Here is a 23,326-nt window from a genome sequence, read left to right as displayed (position 1 = left end):
GAAGTGCGTAATTAAAATTTCAATGCCCTTAATGATGAAAAATACAAAATATTTATACAGCTTTTTATAATGAGTAACAACACTGCTCGAACTTAAGCGGTATGACATAATCAAGATCTTGTTCAAAGTTTTAATGAGACCTTAATTAGGAATGGATTTACGCATTTTTCCATCTTTTTTTTGTTCGTAAAATGCATGAGTTTTAGACGGTTTCTATAGGAACTTTTAAAATAAGTTTACGTCGCTTCAAATAAAACAACCTTACTGTAGACTTTTTAATGTTTTTACTAGAGAATGTGGGGTCCCAACCACGTTTTTTAAGCTCACTGTTTTTAGAGAAAATTTATTAAAAACTTACATTATGTTTATTTAGGTTATTGGGAGAATTATAGAAATTAAATTTTTTTTTGCACACAACCCATTTAACCTTGAGCAAATTTTTGGTTAGAAGTGCGGAATTAAAATTTCAATGCCCTTAATGAAGAAAAATACAAAATATTTATACAGTTTTTAAAACGAGTAACAACACTGCTCGGTCTTAAGCGGTATGACATAATCAAGATCTTGTGCAAAGTTTTAATGAGACCTTAATTTGGAATGGATTTAAGCATTTTTCCATCTTTCTTGTGTACGTAAAATTCGTGTGTTTTAGACGGCTTCTCTAGAAATTTTGAAAATGAGTTTACGTCGCTTCAAATAAAACAACCTTCTTACTGTAGACCTTTTAATGTGTGTACAAGAGAATGTGGGGTCCCAACCACGATTTTTAAGCTTACTGTTTTTGAGGAAACTTGGTCAAAACTTACATTATGTTTATTTTTGTTATTGGGAGAATTATAGAAAGGAAATTTTTTTTTTGTGCACTCAACCCATTTAACCTTGAGCTAATTTTTGGTTAGAAGTGCGTAATTAAAATTTCAATGCCCTTAATGATGAAAAATACAAAATATTTATACAGCTTTTTAAAATGAGTAACAACACTGCTCGAACTTAAGCGGTATGACATTATCAAGATCTTGTTCAAAGTTTTAATGAGACCGTAATTTGGAATGGATTTAAGCATTTTTTCATCTTTCTTATGTTCGTAAAATTCATGTGTTTTAGACGGCTTCTATAGAAATTTTGAAAGTGAGTTTACGTCGCTTCAAATAAAACAACGATCATACTGTAGCCTTTTTAATGTTTGTACAAGAGTATGTGGGGTCCCAACCATGTTTTTTAAGCTCACTGTTTTTTGAGAAAACTTATTAAAAACTTACATTATGTTTATTTTGGTTATTGGGAGAATTATAGAAATTACATTTTTTTCCACTCAACACATTTAACCTTGAGCAAATTTTTAGTTAGAAGTGCGTAATTAAAATTTCAATGCCCTTAATGATGAAAAATACAAAATATTTATACAGCTTGTTAAAACGACTAACAACACTGCTCGAACTTAAGCGGTATGACATAATCAAGATCTTGTTCAAAGTTTTAATGAGACCTTAATTTGGAATGGATTTAAGCATTTTTCCATCTTTCTTATGTTCGTAAAATTCATGTGTTTTAGGCGGCTTCTATAGAAATTTTGAAAATGAGTTTACGTCGCTTCAAATAAAACAACGATCATACTGTAGCCTTTTTAATGTTTGTACAAGAGAATGTGGGGTCCCAACCATGTTTTTTAAGCTCACTGTTTTTAGAGAAAACTTATTAAAAACTTACATTATGTTTATTTTGGTTATTGGGGGAATTATAGAAATGACATTTTTTTCCACTCAACACATTTAACCTTGAGCAAATTTTTAGTTAGAAGTGCGTAATTGAAATTTCAATGCCCTTAATGATGAAAAATACAAAATATTTATACAGCTTTTTAAAACGACTAACAACACTGCTCGAACTTAAGCGGTATGACATAATCAAGATCTTGTTCAAAGTTTTAATGAGACCTTAATTTGGAATGGATTTAAGCATTTTTCCATCTTTCTTATGTTCGTAAAATTCATGTGTTTTATACGGCTTCTATAGAAATTTTGAAAACGAGTTTACGTCGCTTCAAATAAAACAACGATCATACTGTAGCCTTTTTAATGTTTGTACAAGAGAATGTGGGGTCCCAACCATGTTTTTTAAGCTCACTGTTTTTAGAGAAAACTTATTAAAAACTTACATTATGTTTATTTTGGTTATTGGGAGAATTATAGAAATGACATTTTTTTCCACTCAACACATTTAACCTTGAGCAAATTTTTAGTTAGAAGTGCGTAATTAAAATTTCAATGCCCTTAATGATGAAAAATACAAAATATTTATACAGCTTTTTAAAACGACTAACAACACTGCTCGAACTTAAGCGGTATGACATAATCAAAATCTTGTTCAAAGTTTTAATGAGACCTTAATTTGGAATGGATTTAAGCATTTTTCCATCTTTCTTATGTTCGTAAAATTCATGTGTTTTAGACGGCTTCTATAGAAATTTTGAAAATGAGTTTACGTCGCTTCAAATAAAACAACGATCATACTGTAGACTTTTTAATGTTTGTACAAGAGAATGTGGGGTCCCAACCATGTTTTTTAAGCTCACTGTTTTTAGAGAAAACTTATTAAAAACTTACATTATGTTTATTTTGGTTATTGGGAGAATTATAGAAATGACATTTTTGCCACTCAACACATTTAACCTTGAGCAAATTTTTAGTTAGAAGTGCGTAATTAAAATTTCAATGCCCTTAATGATGAAAAATACAAAATATTTATACAGCTTTTTAAAACGACTAACAACACTGCTCGAACTTAAGCGGTATGACATAATCAAGATCTTGTTCAAAGTTTTAATGAGACCTTAATTTGGAATGGATTTAAGCATTTTTCCATCTTTCTTATGTTCGTAAAATTCATGTGTTTTAGACGGCTTCTATAGAAATTTTGAAAATGAGTTTACGTCGCTTCAAATAAAACAACGATCATACTGTAGACTTTTTAATGTTTGTACAAGAAAATGTGGGGCCCCAACCATGTTTTTTAAGCTCACTGTTTTTAGAGAAAACTTATTAAAAACTTACATTATGTTTATTTTGGTTATTGGGAGAATTATAGAAATGAAATTTTTTTCCACTCAACACATTTAACCTTGAGCAAATTTTTAGTTAGAAGTGCGTAATTAAAATTTCAATGCCCTTAATGATGAAAAATACAAAATATTTATACAGCTTTTTAAAACGACTAACAACACTGCTCGAACTTAAGCGGTATGACATAATCAAGATCTTGTTCAAAGTTTTAATGAGACCTTAATTTGGAATGGATTTAAGCATTTTTCCATCTTTCTTATGTTCGTAAAATTCATGTGTTTTAGACGGCTTCTATAGAAATTTTGAAAATGAGTTTACGTCGCTTCAAATAAAACAACGATCATACTGTAGACTTTTTAATGTTTGTACAAGAAAATGTGGGGCCCCAACCATGTTTTTTAAGCTCACTGTTTTTAGAGAAAACTTATTAAAAACTTACATTATGTTTATTTTGGTTATTGGGAGAATTATAGAAATGACATTTTTTTCCACTCAACACATTTAACCTTGAGCAAATTTTTAGTTAGAAGTGCGTAATTAAAATTTCAATGCCCTTAATGATGAAAAATACAAAATATTTATACAGCTTTTTAAAACGACTAACAACACTGCTCGAACTTAAGCGGTATGACATAATCAAGATCTTGTTCAAAGTTTTAATGAGACCTTAATTTGGAATGGATTTAAGCATTTTTCCATCTTTCTTATGTTCGTAAAATTCATGTGTTTTAGACGGCTTCTATAGAAATTTTGAAAATGAGTTTACGTCGCTTCAAATAAAACAACGATCATACTGTAGACTTTTTAATGTTTGTACAAGAGAATGTGGGGTCCCAACCATGTTTTTTAAGCTCACTGTTTTTAGAGAAAACTTATTAAAAACTTACATTATGTTTATTTTGGTTATTGGGAGAATTATAGAAATGACATTTTTGCCACTCAACACATTTAACCTTGAGCAAATTTTTAGTTAGAAGTGCGTAATTAAAATTTCAATGCCCTTAATGATGAAAAATACAAAATATTTATACAGCTTTTTAAAACGACTAACAACACTGCTCGAACTTAAGCGGTATGACATAATCAAGATCTTGTTCAAAGTTTTAATGAGACCTTAATTTGGAATGGATTTAAGCATTTTTCCATCTTTCTTATGTTCGTAAAATTCATGTGTTTTAGACGGCTTCTATAGAAATTTTGAAAATGAGTTTACGTCGCTTCAAATAAAACAACGATCATACTGTAGACTTTTTAATGTTTGTACAAGAAAATGTGGGGCCCCAACCATGTTTTTTAAGCTCACTGTTTTTAGAGAAAACTTATTAAAAACTTACATTATGTTTATTTTGGTTATTGGGAGAATTATAGAAATGAAATTTTTTTCCACTCAACACATTTAACCTTGAGCAAATTTTTAGTTAGAATGACGGTATGACATAATCAAGATCTTGTTCAAAGTTTTAATGAGACCTTAATTTGGAATGGATTTAAGCATTTTTCCATCTTTCTTATGTTCGTAAAATTCATGTGTTTTAGACGGCTTCTATAGAAATTTTGAAAATGAGTTTACGTCGCTTCAAATAAAACAACGATCATACTGTAGCCTTTTTAATGTTTGTACAAGAGTATGTGGGGTCCCAACCATGTTTTTAAGCTCACTGTTTTTAGAGAAAACTTATTAAAAACTTACATTATGTTTATTTTGGTTATTGGGAGAATTATAGAAATGACATTTTTTTCCACTCAACACATTTAACCTTGAGCAAATTTTTAGTTAGAAGTGCGTAATTAAAATTTCAATGCCCTTAATGATGAAAAATACAAAATATTTATACAGCTTTTTAAAACGACTAACAACACTGCTCGAACTTAAGCGGTATGACATAATCAAGATCTTGTTCAAAGTTTTAATGAGACCTTAATTTGGAATGGATTTAAGCATTTTTACATCTTTCTTATGTTCGTAAAATTCATGTGTTTTAGACGGCTTCTATAGAAATTTTGAAAGTGAGTTTACGTCGCTTCAAATAAAACAACGATCATACTGTAGCCTTTTTAATGTTTGTACAAGAGTATGTGGGGTCCCAACCATGTTTTTTAAGCTCACTGTTTTTTGAGAAAACTTATTAAAAACTTACATTATGTTTATTTTGGTTATTGGGAGAATTATAGAAATTACATTTTTTTCCACTCAACACATTTAACCTTGAGCAAATTTTTAGTTAGAAGTGCGTAATTAAAATTTCAATGTCCTTAATGATGAAAAATACAAAATATTTATACAGCTTTTTAAAACGACTAACAACACTGCTCGAACTTAAGCGGTATGACATAATCAAGATCTTGTTCAAAGTTTTAATGAGACCTTAATTTGGAATGGATTTAAGCATTTTTTCATCTTTCTTATGTTCGTAAAATTCATGTGTTTTAGACGGCTTCTATAGAAATTTTGAAAATGAGTTTACGTCGCTTTAAATAAAACAACCTTCTTACTGTAGACCTTTTAATGCTTGTACAAGAGAATGTGGGGTCCCAACCACGTTTTTTAAGCTTACTGTTTTAAAGGAAACTTGGTCAAATCTTACATTATGTTTATTTTGGTTATTGGGAGAATTATAGAAATGACATTTTTTTCCACTCAACACATTTAACCTTGAGCAAATTTTTAGTTAGAAGTGCGTAATTAAAATTTCAATGCCCTTAATGATGAAAAATACAAAATATTTATACAGCTTGTTAAAACGACTAACAACACTGCTCGAACTTAAGCGGTATGACATAATCAAGATCTTGTTCAAAGTTTTAATGAGACCTTAATTTGGAATGGATTTAAGCATTTTTCCATCTTTCTTATGTTCGTAAAATTCATGTGTTTTAGACGGCTTCTATAGAAATTTTGAAAATGAGTTTACGTCGCTTCAAATAAAACAACGATCATACTGTAGACTTTTTAATGTTTGTACAAGAGAATGTGGGGCCCCAACCATGTTTTTTAAGCTCACTGCTTTTAGAGAAAACTTATTAAAAACTTACATTATGTTTATTTTGGTTATTGGGAGAATTATAGAAATGAAATTTTTTTCCACTCAACACATTTAACCTTGAGCATATTTTTAGTTAGAAGTGCGTAATTAAAATTTCAATGCCCTTAATGATGAAAAATACAAAATATTTATACAGCTTGTTAAAACGACTAACAACACTGCTCGAACTTAAGCGGTATGACATAATCAAGATCTTGTTCAAAGTTTTAATGGGACCTTAATTTGGAATGGATTTAAGCATTTTTCCATCTTTCTTATGTTCGTAAAATTCATGTGTTTTAGACGGCTTCTATAGAAATTTTGAAAATGAGTTTACGTCGCTTCAAATAAAACAACGATCATACTGTAGCCTTTTTAATGTTTGTACAAGAGTATGTGGGGTCCCAACCATGTTTTTTAAGCTCACTGTTTTTTGAGAAAACTTATTAAAAACTTACATTATGTTTATTTTGGTTATTGGGAGAATTATAGAAATGACATTTTTTTCCACTCAACACATTTAACCTTGAGCAAATTTTTAGTTAGAAGTGCGTAATTAAAATTTCATTGTCCTTAATGATGAAAAATACAAAATATTTATACAGCTTTTTAAAACGACTAACAACACTGCTCGAACTTAAGCGGTATGACATAATCAAGATCTTGTGCAAAGTTTTAATGAGACCTTAATTTGGAATGGATTTAAGCATTTTTCCATCTTTCTGGTGTTCGTAAAATTCGTGTGTTTTAGACGGCTTCTCTAGAAATTTTGAAAATGAGTTTACGTCGCTTCAAATAAAACAACGATCATACTGTAGACTTTTTAATGTTTGTACAAGAGAATGTGGGGTCCCAACCATGTTTTTTAAGCTCACTGTTTTTAGAGAAAACTTATTAAAAACTTACATTATGTTTATTTTGGTTATTGGGAGAATTATAGAAATGACATTTTTTTCCACTCAACACATTTAACCTTGAGCAAATTTTTAGTTAGAAGTGCGTAATTAAAATTTCAATGCCCTTAATGATGAAAAATACAAAATATTTATACAGCTTGTTAAAACGACTAACAACACTGCTCGAACTTAAGCGGTATGACATAATCAAGATCTTGTTCAAAGTTTTAATGAGACCTTAATTTGGAATGGATTTAAGCATTTTTCCATCTTTCTTATGTTCGTAAAATCCATGTGTTTTAGACGGCTTCTATAGAAATTTTGAAAATGAGTTTACGTCGCTTCAAATAAAACAACGATCATACTGTAGACTTTTTAATGTTTGTACAAGAGAATGTACAACAGAATTTTAAGCTCACTGTTTTTAGAGAAAACTTATTAAAAACTTACTTTATGTTTATTTTGGCTATTGGGAGAATTATAGAAATGACATTTTTTTCCACTCAACACATTTAACCTTGAGCAAATTTTTAGTTAGAAGTGCGTAATTAAAATTTCAATGTCCTTAATGATGAAAAATACAAAATATTTATACAGCTTTTTAAAACGACTAACAACACTGCTCGAACATAAGCGGTATGACATAATCAAGATCTTGTTCAAAGTTTTAATGAGACCTTAATTTGGAATGGATTTAAGCATTTTTACATCTTTCTTATGTTCGTAAAATTCATGTGTTTTAGACGGCTTCTATAGAAATTTTGAAAATGAGTTTACGTCGCTTCAAATAAAACAACGATCATACTGTAGACTTTTTAATGTTTGTACAAGAGAATGTACAAGAGAATTTTAAGCTCACTGTTTTTAGAGAAAACTTATTAAAAACTTACATTATGTTTATTTTGGTTATTGGGAGAATTATAGAAATGACATTTTTTTTCCACTCAACACATTTAACCTTGAGCAAATTTTTAGTTAGAAGTGCGTAATTAAAATTTCAATGTCCTTAATGATGAAAAATACAAAATATTTATACAGCTTTTAAAACGACTAACAACACTGCTCGAACATAAGCGGTATGACATAATCAAGATCTTGTTCAAAGTTTTAATGAGACCTCAATTTGGAATGGATTTAAGCATTTTTCCATCTTTCTTATGTTCGTAAAATTCATGTGTTTTAGACGGCTTCTATAGAAATTTTGAAAATGAGTTTACGTCGCTTCAAATAAAACAACGATCATACTGTAGACTTTTTAATGTTTGTACAAGAGAATGTACAAGAGAATTTTAAGCTCACTGTTTTTAGAGAAAACTTATTAAAAACTTACATTATGTTTATTTTGGTTATTGGGAGAATTATAGAAATGACATTTTTTTTCCACTCAACACATTTAACCTTGAGCAAATTTTTAGTTAGAAGTGCGTAATTAAAATTTCAATGTCCTTAATGATGAAAAATACAAAATATTTATACAGCTTTTAAAACGACTAACAACACTGCTCGAGCTTAAGCGGTATGACATAATCAAGATCTTGTACAAAGTTTTAATGAGACCTTAATTTGGAATGGATTTAAGCATTTTTACATCTTTTTTATGTTCGTAAAATTCATGTGTTTTAGACGGCTTCTATAGAAATTTTGAAAGTGAGTTTACGTCGCTTCAAATAAAACAACGATCATACTGTAGCCTTTTTAATGTTTGTACAAGAGTATGTGGGGTCCCAACCATGTTTTTTAAGCTCACTGTTTTTTGAGAAAACTTATTAAAAACTTACATTATGTTTATTTTGGTTATTGGGAGAATTATAGAAATGACATTTTTTTCCACTCAACACATTTAACCTTGAGCAAATTTTTAGTTAGAAGTGCGTAATTAAAATTTCAATGCCCTTAATGATGAAAAATACAAAATATTTATACAGCTTGTTAAAACGACTAACAACACTGCTCGAACTTAAGCGGTATGACATAATCAAGATCTTGTTCAAAGTTTTAATGAGACCTTAATTTGGAATGGATTTAAGCATTTTTCCATCTTTCTTATGTTCGTAAAATCCATGTGTTTTAGACGGCTTCTATAGAAATTTTGAAAATGAGTTTACGTCGCTTCAAATAAAACAACGATCATACTGTAGACTTTTTAATGTTTGTACAAGAGAATGTACAAGAGAATTTTAAGCTCACTGTTTTTAGAGAAAACTTATTAAAAACTTACATTATGTTTATTTTGGTTATTGGGAGAATTATAGAAATGACATTTTTTTTCCACTCAACACATTTAACCTTGAGCAAATTTTTAGTTAGAAGTGCGTAATTAAAATTTCAATGCCCTTAATGATGAAAAATACAAAATATTTATACAGCTTGTTAAAACGACTAACAACACTGCTCGAACTTAAGCGGTATGACATAATCAAGATCTTGTTCAAAGTTTTAATGAGACCTTAATTTGGAATGGATTTAAGCATTTTTCCATCTTTCTTATGTTCGTAAAATTCATGTGTTTTAGGCGGCTTCTATAGAAATTTTGAAAATGAGTTTACGTCGCTTCAAATAAAACAACGATCATACTGTAGCCTTTTTAATGTTTGTACAAGAGAATGTGGGGTCCCAACCATGTTTTTTTAAGCTCACTGTTTTTAGAGAAAACTTATTAAAAACTTACATTATGTTTATTTTGGTTATTGGGAGAATTATAGAAATGACATTTTTTTCCACTCAACACATTTAACCTTGAGCAAATTTTTAGTTAGAAGTGCGTAATTAAAATTTCAATGCCCTTAATGATGAAAAATACAAAATATTTATACAGCTTTTTAAAACGACTAACAACACTGCTCGAACTTAAGCGGTATGACATAATCAAGATCTTGTTCAAAGTTTTAATGAGACCTTAATTTGGAATGGATTAAGCATTTTTCCATCTTTCTTATGTTCGTAAAATTCATGTGTTTTAGACGGCTTCTATAGAAATTTTGAAAATGAGTTTACGTCGCTTCAAATAAAACAACGATCATACTGCAGCCTTTTTAATGTTTGTACAAGAGAATGTGGGGTCCCAACCACGTTTTTTAAGCTCACTGTTTTTAGAGAAAACTTATTAAAAACTTACATTATGTTTATTTTGGTTATTGGGAGAATTATAGAAATGACATTTTTTTCCACTTAACACATTTAACCTTGAGCAAATTTTTAGTTAGAAGTGCGTAATTAAAATTTCAATGCCCTTAATGATGAAAAATACAAAATATTTATACAGCTTTTTAAAACGACTAACAACACTGCTCGAACATAAGCGGTATGACATAATCAAGATCTTGTTCAAAGTTTTAATGAGACCTTAATTTGGAATGGATTTAAGCATTTTTCCATCTTTCTTATGTTCGTAAAATTCATGTGTTTTAGACGGCTTCTATAGAAATTTTGAAAATGAGTTTACGTCGCTTCAAATAAAACAACGATCATACTGTAGACTTTTTAATGTTTGTACAAGAGAATGTACAAGAGAATTTTAAGCTCACTGTTTTTAGAGAAAACTTATTAAAAACTTACATTATGTTTATTTTGGTTATTGGGAGAATTATAGAAATGACATTTTTTTTCCACTCAACACATTTAACCTTGAGCAAATTTTTAGTTAGAAGTGCGTAATTAAAATTTCAATGCCCTTAATGATGAAAAATACAAAATATTTATACAGCTTGTTAAAACGACTAACAACACTGCTCGAACTTAAGCGGTATGACATAATCAAGATCTTGTTCAAAGTTTTAATGAGACCTTAATTTGGAATGGATTTAAGCATTTTTCCATCTTTCTTATGTTCGTAAAATTCATGTGTTTTAGGCGGCTTCTATAGAAATTTTGAAAATGAGTTTACGTCGCTTCAAATAAAACAACGATCATACTGTAGCCTTTTTAATGTTTGTACAAGAGAATGTGGGGTCCCAACCATGTTTTTTTAAGCTCACTGTTTTTAGAGAAAACTTATTAAAAACTTACATTATGTTTATTTTGGTTATTGGGAGAATTATAGAAATGACATTTTTTTCCACTTAACACATTTAACCTTGAGCAAATTTTTAGTTAGAAGTGCGTAATTAAAATTTCAATGCCCTTAATGATGAAAAATACAAAATATTTATACAGCTTTTTAAAACGACTAACAACACTGCTCGAACATAAGCGGTATGACATAATCAAGATCTTGTTCAAAGTTTTAATGAGACCTTAATTTGGAATGGATTAAGCATTTTTCCATCTTTCTTATGTTCGTAAAATTCATGTGTTTTAGACGGCTTCTATAGAAATTTTGAAAATGAGTTTACGTCGCTTCAAATAAAACAACGATCATACTGCAGCCTTTTTAATGTTTGTACAAGAGAATGTGGGGTCCCAACCACGTTTTTTAAGCTCACTGTTTTTAGAGAAAACTTATTAAAAACTTACATTATGTTTATTTTGGTTATTGTGAGAATTATAGAAATGACATTTTTTTCCACTTAACACATTTAACCTTGAGCAAATTTTTAGTTAGAAGTGCGTAATTAAAATTTCAATGCCCTTAATGATGAAAAATACAAAATATTTATACAGCTTGTTAAAACGACTAACAACACTGCTCGAACTTAAGCGGTATGACATAATCAAGATCTTGTTCAAAGTTTTAATGAGACCTTAATTTGGAATGGATTTAAGCATTTTTCCATCTTTCTTATGTTCGTAAAATCCATGTGTTTTAGACGGCTTCTATAGAAATTTTGAAAATGAGTTTACGTCGCTTCAAATAAAACAACGATCATACTGTAGACTTTTTAATGTTTGTACAAGAGAATGTACAAGAGAATTTTAAGCTCACTGTTTTTAGAGAAAACTTATTAAAAACTTACATTATGTTTATTTTGGTTATTGGGAGAATTATAGAAATGACATTTTTTTTCCACTCAACACATTTAACCTTGAGCAAATTTTTAGTTAGAAGTGCGTAATTAAAATTTCAATGCCCTTAATGATGAAAAATACAAAATATTTATACAGCTTGTTAAAACGACTAACAACACTGCTCGGACTTAAGCGGTATGACATAATCAAGATCTTGTTCAAAGTTTTAATGAGACCTTAATTTGGAATGGATTTAAGCATTTTTCCATCTTTCTTATGTTCGTAAAATTCATGTGTTTTAGGCGGCTTCTATAGAAATTTTGAAAATGAGTTTACGTCGCTTCAAATAAAACAACGATCATACTGTAGCCTTTTTAATGTTTGTACAAGAGAATGTGGGGTCCCAACCATGTTTTTTTAAGCTCACTGTTTTTAGAGAAAACTTATTAAAAACTTACATTATGTTTATTTTGGTTATTGGGAGAATTATAGAAATGACATTTTTTTCCACTCAACACATTTAACCTTGAGCAAATTTTTAGTTAGAAGTGCGTAATTAAAATTTCAATGCCCTTAATGATGAAAAATACAAAATATTTATACAGCTTTTTAAAACGACTAACAACACTGCTCGAACTTAAGCGGTATGACATAATCAAGATCTTGTTCAAAGTTTTAATGAGACCTTAATTTGGAATGGATTAAGCATTTTTCCATCTTTCTTATGTTCGTAAAATTCATGTGTTTTAGACGGCTTCTATAGAAATTTTGAAAATGAGTTTACGTCGCTTCAAATAAAACAACGATCATACTGCAGCCTTTTTAATGTTTGTACAAGAGAATGTGGGGTCCCAACCACGTTTTTTAAGCTCACTGTTTTTAGAGAAAACTTATTAAAAACTTACATTATGTTTATTTTGGTTATTGGGAGAATTATAGAAATGACATTTTTTTCCACTTAACACATTTAACCTTGAGCAAATTTTTAGTTAGAAGTGCGTAATTAAAATTTCAATGCCCTTAATGATGAAAAATACAAAATATTTATACAGCTTTTTAAAACGACTAACAACACTGCTCGAACTTAAGCGGTATGACATAATCAAGATCTTGTTCAAAGTTTTAATGAGACCTTAATTTGGAATGGATTAAGCATTTTTCCATCTTTCTTATGTTCGTAAAATTCATGTGTTTTAGACGGCTTCTATAGAAATTTTGAAAATGAGTTTACGTCGCTTCAAATAAAACAACGATCATACTGCAGCCTTTTTAATGTTTGTACAAGAGAATGTGGGGTCCCAACCACGTTTTTTAAGCTCACTGTTTTTAGAGAAAACTTATTAAAAACTTACATTATGTTTATTTTGGTTATTGGGAGAATTATAGAAATGACATTTTTTTCCACTTAACACATTTAACCTTGAGCAAATTTTTAGTTAGAAGTGCGTAATTAAAATTTCAATGCCCTTAATGATGAAAAATACAAAATATTTATACAGCTTTTTAAAACGACTAACAACACTGCTCGAACATAAGCGGTATGACATAATCAAGATCTTGTTCAAAGTTTTAATGAGACCTTAATTTGGAATGGATTTAAGCATTTTTCCATCTTTCTTATGTTCGTAAAATTCATGTGTTTTGGACGGCTTCTATAGAAATTTTGAAAACGAGTTTACGTCGCTTCAAATAAAACAACGATCATACTGTAGACTTTTTAATGTTTGTACAAGAGAATGTGGGGTCCCAACCATGTTTTTTAAGCTCACTGTTTTTTGAGAAAACTTATTAAAAACTTACATTATGTTTATTTTGGTTTTTGGGAGAATTATAGAAATGACATTTTTTTCCACTCAACACATTTAACCTTGAGCAAATTTTTAGTTAGAAGTGCGTAATTAAAATTTCAATGCCCTTAATGATGAAAAATGCAAAATATTTATACAGCTTTTTAAAACGACTAACAACACTGCTCGAACTTAAGCGGTATGACATAATCAAGATCTTGTTCAAAGTTTTAATGAGACCTTAATTTGGAATGGATTTAAGCATTTTTCCATCTTTCTTATGTTCGTAAAATTCATGTGTTTTAAACGGCTTCTATAGAAATTTTGAAAATGAGTTTACGTCGCTTCAAATAAAACAACGATCATACTGTAGACTTTTTAATGTTTGTACAAGAGAATGTGGGGTCCCAACCATGTTTTTTAAGCTCACTGTTTTTTGAGAAAACTTATTAAAAACTTACATTATGTTTATTTTGGTTTTTGGGAGAATTATAGAAATGACATTTTTTTCCACTCAACACATTTAACCTTGAGCAAATTTTTAGTTAGAAGTGCGTAATTAAAATTTCAATGCCCTTAATGATGAAAAATACAAAATATTTATACAGCTTTTTAAAACGACTAACAACACTGCTCGAACTTAAGCGGTATGACATAATCAAGATCTTGTTCAAAGTTTTAATGAGACCTTAATTTGGAATGGATTAAGCATTTTTCCATCTTTCTTATGTTCGTAAAATTCATGTGTTTTAGACGGCTTCTATAGAAATTTTGAAAATGAGTTTACGTCGCTTCAAATAAAACAACGATCATACTGCAGCCTTTTTAATGTTTGTACAAGAGAATGTGGGGTCCCAACCATGTTTTTTAAGCTCACTGTTTTTAGAGAAAACTTATTAAAAACTTACATTATGTTTATTTTGGTTATTGGGAGAATTATAGAAATGACATTTTTTTCCACTTAACACATTTAACCTTGAGCAAATTTTTAGTTAGAAGTGCGTAATTAAAATTTCAATGCCCTTAATGATGAAAAATACAAAATATTTATACAGCTTTTTAAAACGACTAACAACACTGCTCGAACATAAGCGGTATGACATAATCAAGATCTTGTTCAAAGTTTTAATGAGACCTTAATTTGGAATGGATTTAAGCATTTTTCCATCTTTCTTATGTTCGTAAAATTCATGTGTTTTGGACGGCTTCTATAGAAATTTTGAAAACGAGTTTACGTCGCTTCAAATAAAACAACGATCATACTGTAGCCTTTTTAATGTTTGTACAAGAGAATGTGGGGTCCCAACCATGTTTTTTTAAGCTCACTGTTTTTAGAGAAAACTTATTAAAAACTTACATTATGTTTATTTTGGTTATTGGGAGAATTATAGAAATGACATTTTTTTCCACTCAACACATTTAACCTTGAGCAAATTTTTAGTTAGAAGTGCGTAATTAAATTTTCAATGCCCTTAATGATGAAAAATACAAAATATTTATACAGCTTTTTAAAACGACTAACAACACTGCTCGAACTTAAGCGGTATGACATAATCAAGATCTTGTTCAAAGTTTTAATGAGACCTTAATTTGGAATGGATTTAAGCATTTTTCCATCTTTCTTATGTTCGTAAAATTCATGTGTTTTAGGCGGCTTCTATAGAAATTTTGAAAATGAGTTTACGTCGCTTCAAATAAAACAACGATCATACTGTAGCCTTTTTAATGTTTGTACAAGAGAATGTGGGGTCCCAACCATGTTTTTTTAAGCTCACTGTTTTTAGAGAAAACTTATTAAAAACTTACATTATGTTTATTTTGGTTATTGGGAGAATTATAGAAATGACATTTTTTTCCACTCAACACATTTAACCTTGAGCAAATTTTTAGTTAGAAGTGCGTAATTAAAATTTCAATGCCCTTAATGATGAAAAATACAAAATATTTATACAGCTTTTTAAAACGACTAACAACACTGCTCGAACTTAAGCGGTATGACATAATCAAGATCTTGTTCAAAGTTTTAATGAGACCTTAATTTGGAATGGATTAAGCATTTTTCCATCTTTCTTATGTTCGTAAAATTCATGTGTTTTAGACGGCTTCTATAGAAATTTTGAAAATGAGTTTACGTCGCTTCAAATAAAACAACGATCATACTGCAGCCTTTTTAATGTTTGTACAAGAGAATGTGGGGTCCCAACCATGTTTTTTAAGCTCACTGTTTTTAGAGAAAACTTATTAAAAACTTACATTATGTTTATTTTGGTTATTGGGAGAATTATAGAAATGACATTTTTTTCCACTTAACACATTTAACCTTGAGCAAATTTTTAGTTAGAAGTGCGTAATTAAAATTTCAATGCCCTTAATGATGAAAAATACAAAATATTTATACAGCTTTTTAAAACGACTAACAACACTGCTCGAACATAAGCGGTATGACATAATCAAGACCTTGTTCAAAGTTTTAATGAGACCTTAATTTGGAATGGATTTAAGCATTTTTCCATCTTTCTTATGTTCGTAAAATTCATGTGTTTTGGACGGCTTCTATAGAAATTTTGAAAACGAGTTTACGTCGCTTCAAATAAAACAACGATCATACTGTAGCCTTTTTAATGTTTGTACAAGAGAATGTGGGGTCCCAACCATGTTTTTTAAGCTCACTGTTTTTAGAGAATACTTATTAAAAACTTACATTATGTTTGTTTTGGTTATTGGGAGAATTATAGAAATGACATTTTTTTCCACTCAACACATTTAACCTTGAGCAAATTTTTAGTTAGAAGTGCGTAATTAAAATTTCAATGCCCTTAATGATGAAAAATACAAAATATTTATACAGCTTTTTAAAACGACTAACAACACTGCTCGAACTTAAGCGGTATGACATAATCAAGATCTTGTTCAAAGTTTTAATGAGACCTTAATTTGGAATGGATTTAAGCATTTTTCCATCTTTCTTATGTTCGTAAAATTCATGTGTTTTAGACGGCTTCTATAGAAATTTTGAAAATGAGTTTACGTCGCTTCAAATAAAACAACGATCATACTGCAGCCTTTTTAATGTTTGTACAAGAGAATGTGGGGTCCCAACCATGTTTTTTAAGCTCACTGTTTTTAGAGAATACTTATTAAAAACTTACATTATGTTTGTTTTGGTTATTGGGAGAATTATAGAAATGACATTTTTTTCCACTCAACACATTTAACCTTGAGCAAATTTTTAGTTAGAAGTGCGTAATTAAAATTTCAATGCCCTTAATGATGAAAAATACAAAATATTTATACAGCTTTTTAAAACGACTAACAACACTGCTCGAACTTAAGCGGTATGACATAATCAAGATCTTGTTCAAAGTTTTAATGAGACCTTAATTTGGAATGGATTAAGCATTTTTCCATCTTTCTTATGTTCGTAAAATTCATGTGTTTTAGACGGCTTCTATAGAAATTTTGAAAATGAGTTTACGTCGCTTCAAATAAAACAACGATCATACTGTAGCCTTTTTAATGTTTGTACAAGAGAATGTGGGGTCCCAACCATGTTTTTTAAGCTCACTGTTTTTAGAGAAAACTTATTAAAAACTTACATTATGTTTATTTTGGTTATTGGGAGAATTATAGAAATGACATTTTTTTCCACTTAACACATTTAACCTTGAGCAAATTTTTAGTTAGAAGTGCGTAATTAAAATTTCAATGCCCTTAATGATGAAAAATACAAAATATTTATACAGCTTTTTAAAACGACTAACAACACTGCTCGAACTTAAGCGGTATGACATAATCAAGATCTTGTTCAAAGTTTTAATGAGACCTTAATTTGGAATGGATTAAGCATTTTTCCATCTTTCTTATGTTCGTAAAATTCATGTGTTTTGGACGGCTTCTATAGAAATTTTGAAAACGAGTTTACGTCGCTTCAAATAAAACAACGATCATACTGTAGCCTTTTTAATGTTTGTACAAGAGAATGTGGGGTCCCAACCATGTTTTTTAAGCTCACTGTTTTTAGAGAAAACTTATTAAAAACTTACATTATGTTTATTTTGGTTATTGGGAGAATTATAGAAATGACATTTTTGCCACTCAACACATTTAACCTTGAGCAAATTTTTAGTTAGAAGTGCGTAATTAAAATTTCAATGCCCTTAATGATGAAAAATACAAAATATTTATACAGCTTGTTAAAACGACTAACAACACTGCTCGAACTTAAGCGGTATGACATAATCAAGATCTTGTTCAAAGTTTTAATGAGACCTTAATTTGGAATGGATTTAAGCATTTTTCCATCTTTCTTATGTTCGTAAAGTTCATGTGTTTTAGACGGCTTCTATAGAAATTTTGAAAATGAGTTTACGTCGCTTCAAATAAAACAACGATCATACTGTAGCCTTTTTAATGTTTGTACAAGAGCATGTGGGGTCCCAACCATGTTTTTTAAGCTCACTGTTTTTTGAGAAAACTTATTAAAAACTTACATTATGTTTATTTTGGTTATTGGGAGAATTATAGAAATGACATTTTTGCCACTCAACACATTTAACCTTGAGCAAATTTTTAGTTAGAAGTGCGTAATTAAAATTTCAATGCCCTTAATGATGAAAAATACAAAATATTTATACAGCTTGTTAAAACGACTAACAACACTGCTCGAACTTAAGCGGTATGACATAATCAAGATCTTGTTCAAAGTTTTAATGAGACCTTAATTTGGAATGGATTTAAGCATTTTTACATCTTTCTTATGTTCGTAAAATTCATGTGTTTTAGACGGCTTCTATAGAAATTTTGAAAGTGAGTTTACGTCGCTTCAAATAAAACAACGATCATACTGTAGCCTTTTTAATGTTTGTACAAGAGTATGTGGGGTCCCAACCATGTTTTTTAAGCTCACTGTTTTTTGAGAAAACTTATTAAAAACTTACATTATGTTTATTTTGGTTATTGGGAGAATTATAGAAATGACATTTTTTTCCACTCAACACATTTAACCTTGAGCAAATTTTTAGTTAGAAGTGCGTAATTAAAATTTCAATGTCCTTAATGATGAAAAATACAAAATATTTATACAGCTTTTTAAAACGACTAACAACACTGCTCGAACTTAAGCGGTATGACATAATCAAGATCTTGTTCAAAGTTTTAATGAGACCTTAATTTGGAATGGATTTAAGCATTTTTCCATCTTTCTTATGTTCGTAAAATTCATATGTTTTAGACGGCTTCTATAGAAATTTTGAAAATGAGTTTACGTCGCTTCAAATAAAACAACGATCATACTGTAGCCTTTTTAATGTTTGTACAAGAGTATGTGGGGTCCCAACCATGTTTTTTAAGCTCACTGTTTTTTGAGAAAACTTTTTTAAAAACTTACATTATGTTTATTTTGGTTATTGGGAGAATTATAGAAATGACATTTTTTTCCACTCAACACATTTAACCTTGAGCAAATTTTTAGTTAGAAGTGCGTAATTAAAATTTCAATGCCCTTAATGATGAAAAATACAAAATATTTATACAGCTTTTTAAAACGACTAACAACACTGCTCGAACTTAAGCGGTATGACATAATCAAGATCTTGTTCAAAGTTTTAATGAGACCTTAATTTGGAATGGATTTAAGCATTTTTCCATCTTTCTTATGTTCGTAAAATTCATGTGTTTTAGACGGCTTCTATAGAAATTTTGAAAATGAGTTTACGTCGCTTCAAATAAAACAACGATCATACTGTAGCCTTTTTAATGTTTGTACAAGAGTATGTGGGGTCCCAACCATGTTTTTTAAGCTCACTGTTTTTAGAGAAAACTTATTAAAAACTTACATTATGTTTATTTTGGTTATTGGGAGAATTATAGAAATGACATTTTTTTCCACTCAACACATTTAACCTTGAGCAAATTTTTAGTTAGAAGTGCGTAATTAAAATTTCAATGTCCTTAATGATAAAAAATACAAAATATTTATACAGCTTTTTAAAACGACTAACAACACTGCTCGAACTTAAGCGGTATGACATAATCAAGATCTTGTTCAAAGTTTTAATGAGACCTTAATTTGGAATGGATTTAAGCATTTTTCCATCTTTCTTATGTTCGTAAAATTCATGTGTTTTAGACGGCTTCTATAGAAATTTTGAAAATGAGTTTACGTCGCTTCAAATAAAACAACGATCATACTGTAGCCTTTTTAATGTTTGTACAAGAGTATGTGGGGTCCCAACCATGTTTTTTAAGCTCACTGTTTTTTGAGAAAACTTTTTTAAAAACTTACATTATGTTTATTTTGGTTATTGGGAGAATTATAGAAATGACATTTTTTTCCACTCAACACATTTAACCTTGAGCAAATTTTTAGTTAGAAGTGCGTAATTAAAATTTCAATGCCCTTAATGATGAAAAATACAAAATATTTATACAGCTTTTTAAAACGACTAACAACACTGCTCGAACTTAAGCGGTATGACATAATCAAGATCTTGTTCAAAGTTTTAATGAGACCTTAATTTGGAATGGATTTAAGCATTTTTTCATCTTTCTTATGTTCGTAAAATTCATGTGTTTTAGACGGCTTCTATAGAAATTTTGAAAATGAGTTTACGTCGCTTTAAATAAAACAACCTTCTTACTGTAGACCTTTTAATGCTTGTACAAGAGAATGTGGGGTCCCAACCACGTTTTTTAAGCTTACTGTTTTAAAGGAAACTTGGTCAAATCTTACATTATGTTTATTTTGGTTATTGGGAGAATTATAGAATTTAAATTTTTTTTTGCACTCAACCCATTTAACCTTGAGCAAATTTTTGGTTAGAAGTGCGGAATTAAAATTTCAGTACCCTTAATGAAGAAAAATACAAAATATTTATACAGCTTTTTAAAACGAGTAACAACACTGCTCGGTCTTAAGCGGTATGACATAATCAAGATCTTGTGCAAAGTTTTAATGAGACCTTAATTTGGAATAGATTTAAGCATTTTTCCATCTTTCTGGTGTTCGTAAAATTCGTGTGTTTTAGACGGCTTCTCTAGAAATTTTGAAAATGAGTTTACGTCGCTTCAAATAAAACAACGATCATACTGTAGACTTTTTAATGTTTGTACAAGAGAATGTGGGGTCCCAACCATGTTTTTAAGCTCACTGTTTTTAGAGAAAACTTATTAAAAACTTACATTATATTTATTTTGGTTATTGGGAGAATTATAGAAATGACATTTTTTTCCACTCAACACATTTAACCTTGAGCAAATTTTTAGTTAGAAGTGCGTAATTAAAATTTCAATGCCCTTAATGATGAAAAATACAAAATATTTATACAGCTTGTTAAAACGACTAACAACACTGCTCGAACTTAAGCGGTATGACATAATCAAGATCTTGTTCAAAGTTTTAATGAGACCTTAATTTGGAATGGATTTAAGCATTTTTCCATCTTTCTTATGTTCGTAAAATCCATGTGTTTTAGACGGCTTCTATAGAAATTTTGAAAATGAGTTTACGTCGCTTCAAATAAAACAACGATCATACTGTAGACTTTTTAATGTTTGTACAAGAGAATGTACAAGAGAATTTTAAGCTCACTGTTTTTAGAGAAAACTTATTAAAAACTTACATTATGTTTATTTTGGTTATTGGGAGAATTATAGAAATGACATTTTTTTCCACTCAACACATTTAACCTTGAGCAAATTTTTAGTTAGAAGTGCGTAATTAAAATTTCAATGTCCTTAATGATGAAAAATACAAAATATTTATACAGCTTTTTAAAACGACTAACAACACTGCTCGAGCTTAAGCAGTATGACATAATCAAGATCTTGTACAAAGTTTTAATGAGACCTTAATTTGGAATGGATTTAAGCATTTTTACATCTTTCTTATGTTCGTAAAATTCATGTGTTTTAGACGGCTTCTATAGAAATTTTGAAAGTGAGTTTACGTCGCTTCAAATAAAACAACGATCATACTGTAGCCTTTTTAATGTTTGTACAAGAGTATGTGGGGTCCCAACCATGTTTTTTAAGCTCACTGTTTTTTGAGAAAACTTATTAAAAACTTACATTATGTTTATTTTGGTTATTGGGAGAATTATAGAAATGACATTTTTTTCCACTCAACACATTTAACCTTGAGCAAATTTTTAGTTAGAAGTGCGTAATTAAAATTTCAATGTCCTTAATGATGAAAAATACAAAATATTTATACAGCTTTTAGAACGACTAACAACACTGCTCGAACATAAGCGGTATGACATAATCGAGATCTTGTTCAAAGTTTTAATGAGACCTCAATTTGGAATGGATTTAAGCATTTTTCCATCTTTCTTATGTTCGTAAAATTCATGTGTTTTAGACGGCTTCTATAGAAATTTTGAAAATGAGTTTACGTCGCTTCAAATAAAACAACGATCATACTGTAGACTTTTTAATGTTTGTACAAGAGAATGTACAAGAGAATTTTAAGCTCACTGTTTTTAGAGAAAACTTATTAAAAACTTACATTATGTTTATTTTGGTTATTGGGAGAATTATAGAAATGACATTTTTTTCCACTCAACACATTTAACCTTGAGCAAATTTTTAGTTAGAAGTGCGTAATTAAAATTTCAATGTCCTTAATGATGAAAAATACAAAATATTTATACAGCTTTTAAAACGACTAACAACACTGCTCGAACATAAGCGGTATGACATAATCAAGATCTTGTACAAAGTTTTAATGAGACCTTAATTTGGAATGGATTTAAGCATTTTTACATCTTTCTTATGTTCGTAAAATTCATGTGTTTTAGACGGCTTCTATAGAAATTTTGAAAGTGAGTTTACGTCGCTTCAAATAAAACAACGATCATACTGTAGCCTTTTTAATGTTTGTACAAGAGTATGTGGGGTCCCAACCATGTTTTTTAAGCTCACTGTTTTTTGAGAAAACTTATTAAAAACTTACATTATGTTTATTTTGGTTATTGGAAGAATTATAGAAATGACATTTTTTTCCACTCAACACATTTAACCTTGAGCAAATTTTTAGTTAGAAGTGCGTAATTAAAATTTCAATGCCCTTAATGATGAAAAATACAAAATATTTATACAGCTTGTTAAAACGACTAACAACACTGCTCGAACTTAAGCGGTATGACATAATCAAGATCTTGTTCAAAGTTTTAATGAGACCTTAATTTGGAATGGATTTAAGCATTTTTCCATCTTTCTTATGTTCGTAAAATTCATGTGTTTTAGGCGGCTTCTATAGAAATTTTGAAAATGAGTTTACGTCGCTTCAAATAAAACAACGATCATACTGTAGCCTTTTTAATGTTTGTACAAGAGAATGTGGGGTCCCAACCATGTTTTTTAAGCTCACTGTTTTTAGAGAAAACTTATTAAAAACTTACATTATGTTTATTTTGGTTATTGGGAGAATTATAGAAATGACATTTTTTTCCACTCAACACATTTAACCTTGAGCAAATTTTTAGTTAGAAGTGCGTAATTAAAATTTCAATGCCCTTAATGATGAAAAATACAAAATATTTATACAGCTTTTTAAAACGAGTAACAACACTGCTCGGTCTTAAGCGGTATGACATAATCAAGATCTTGTGCAAAGTTTTAATGGGACCTTAATTTGGAATGGATTTAAGCAGTTTTCCATCTTTCTTGTGTTCGTA

The 23,326-nt window shown here is 29.5% G+C and overlaps 1 pseudogene; it reads left to right on the top strand.

Moving 5' to 3' along the window:
* The window catches only part of LOC137254344 (testicular acid phosphatase homolog), a 280,602-nt pseudogene that overhangs the window by 52,812 nt on the left and 204,464 nt on the right, over positions 1 to 23,326 (top strand).

This window comes from Eurosta solidaginis, chromosome 5, assembly GCF_040869045.1.
Source record: "Eurosta solidaginis isolate ZX-2024a chromosome 5, ASM4086904v1, whole genome shotgun sequence".
NCBI classification, from domain to species: domain Eukaryota; kingdom Metazoa; phylum Arthropoda; class Insecta; order Diptera; family Tephritidae; genus Eurosta; species Eurosta solidaginis.
This window is presented reverse-complemented; position numbering and strand designations above follow the sequence as displayed.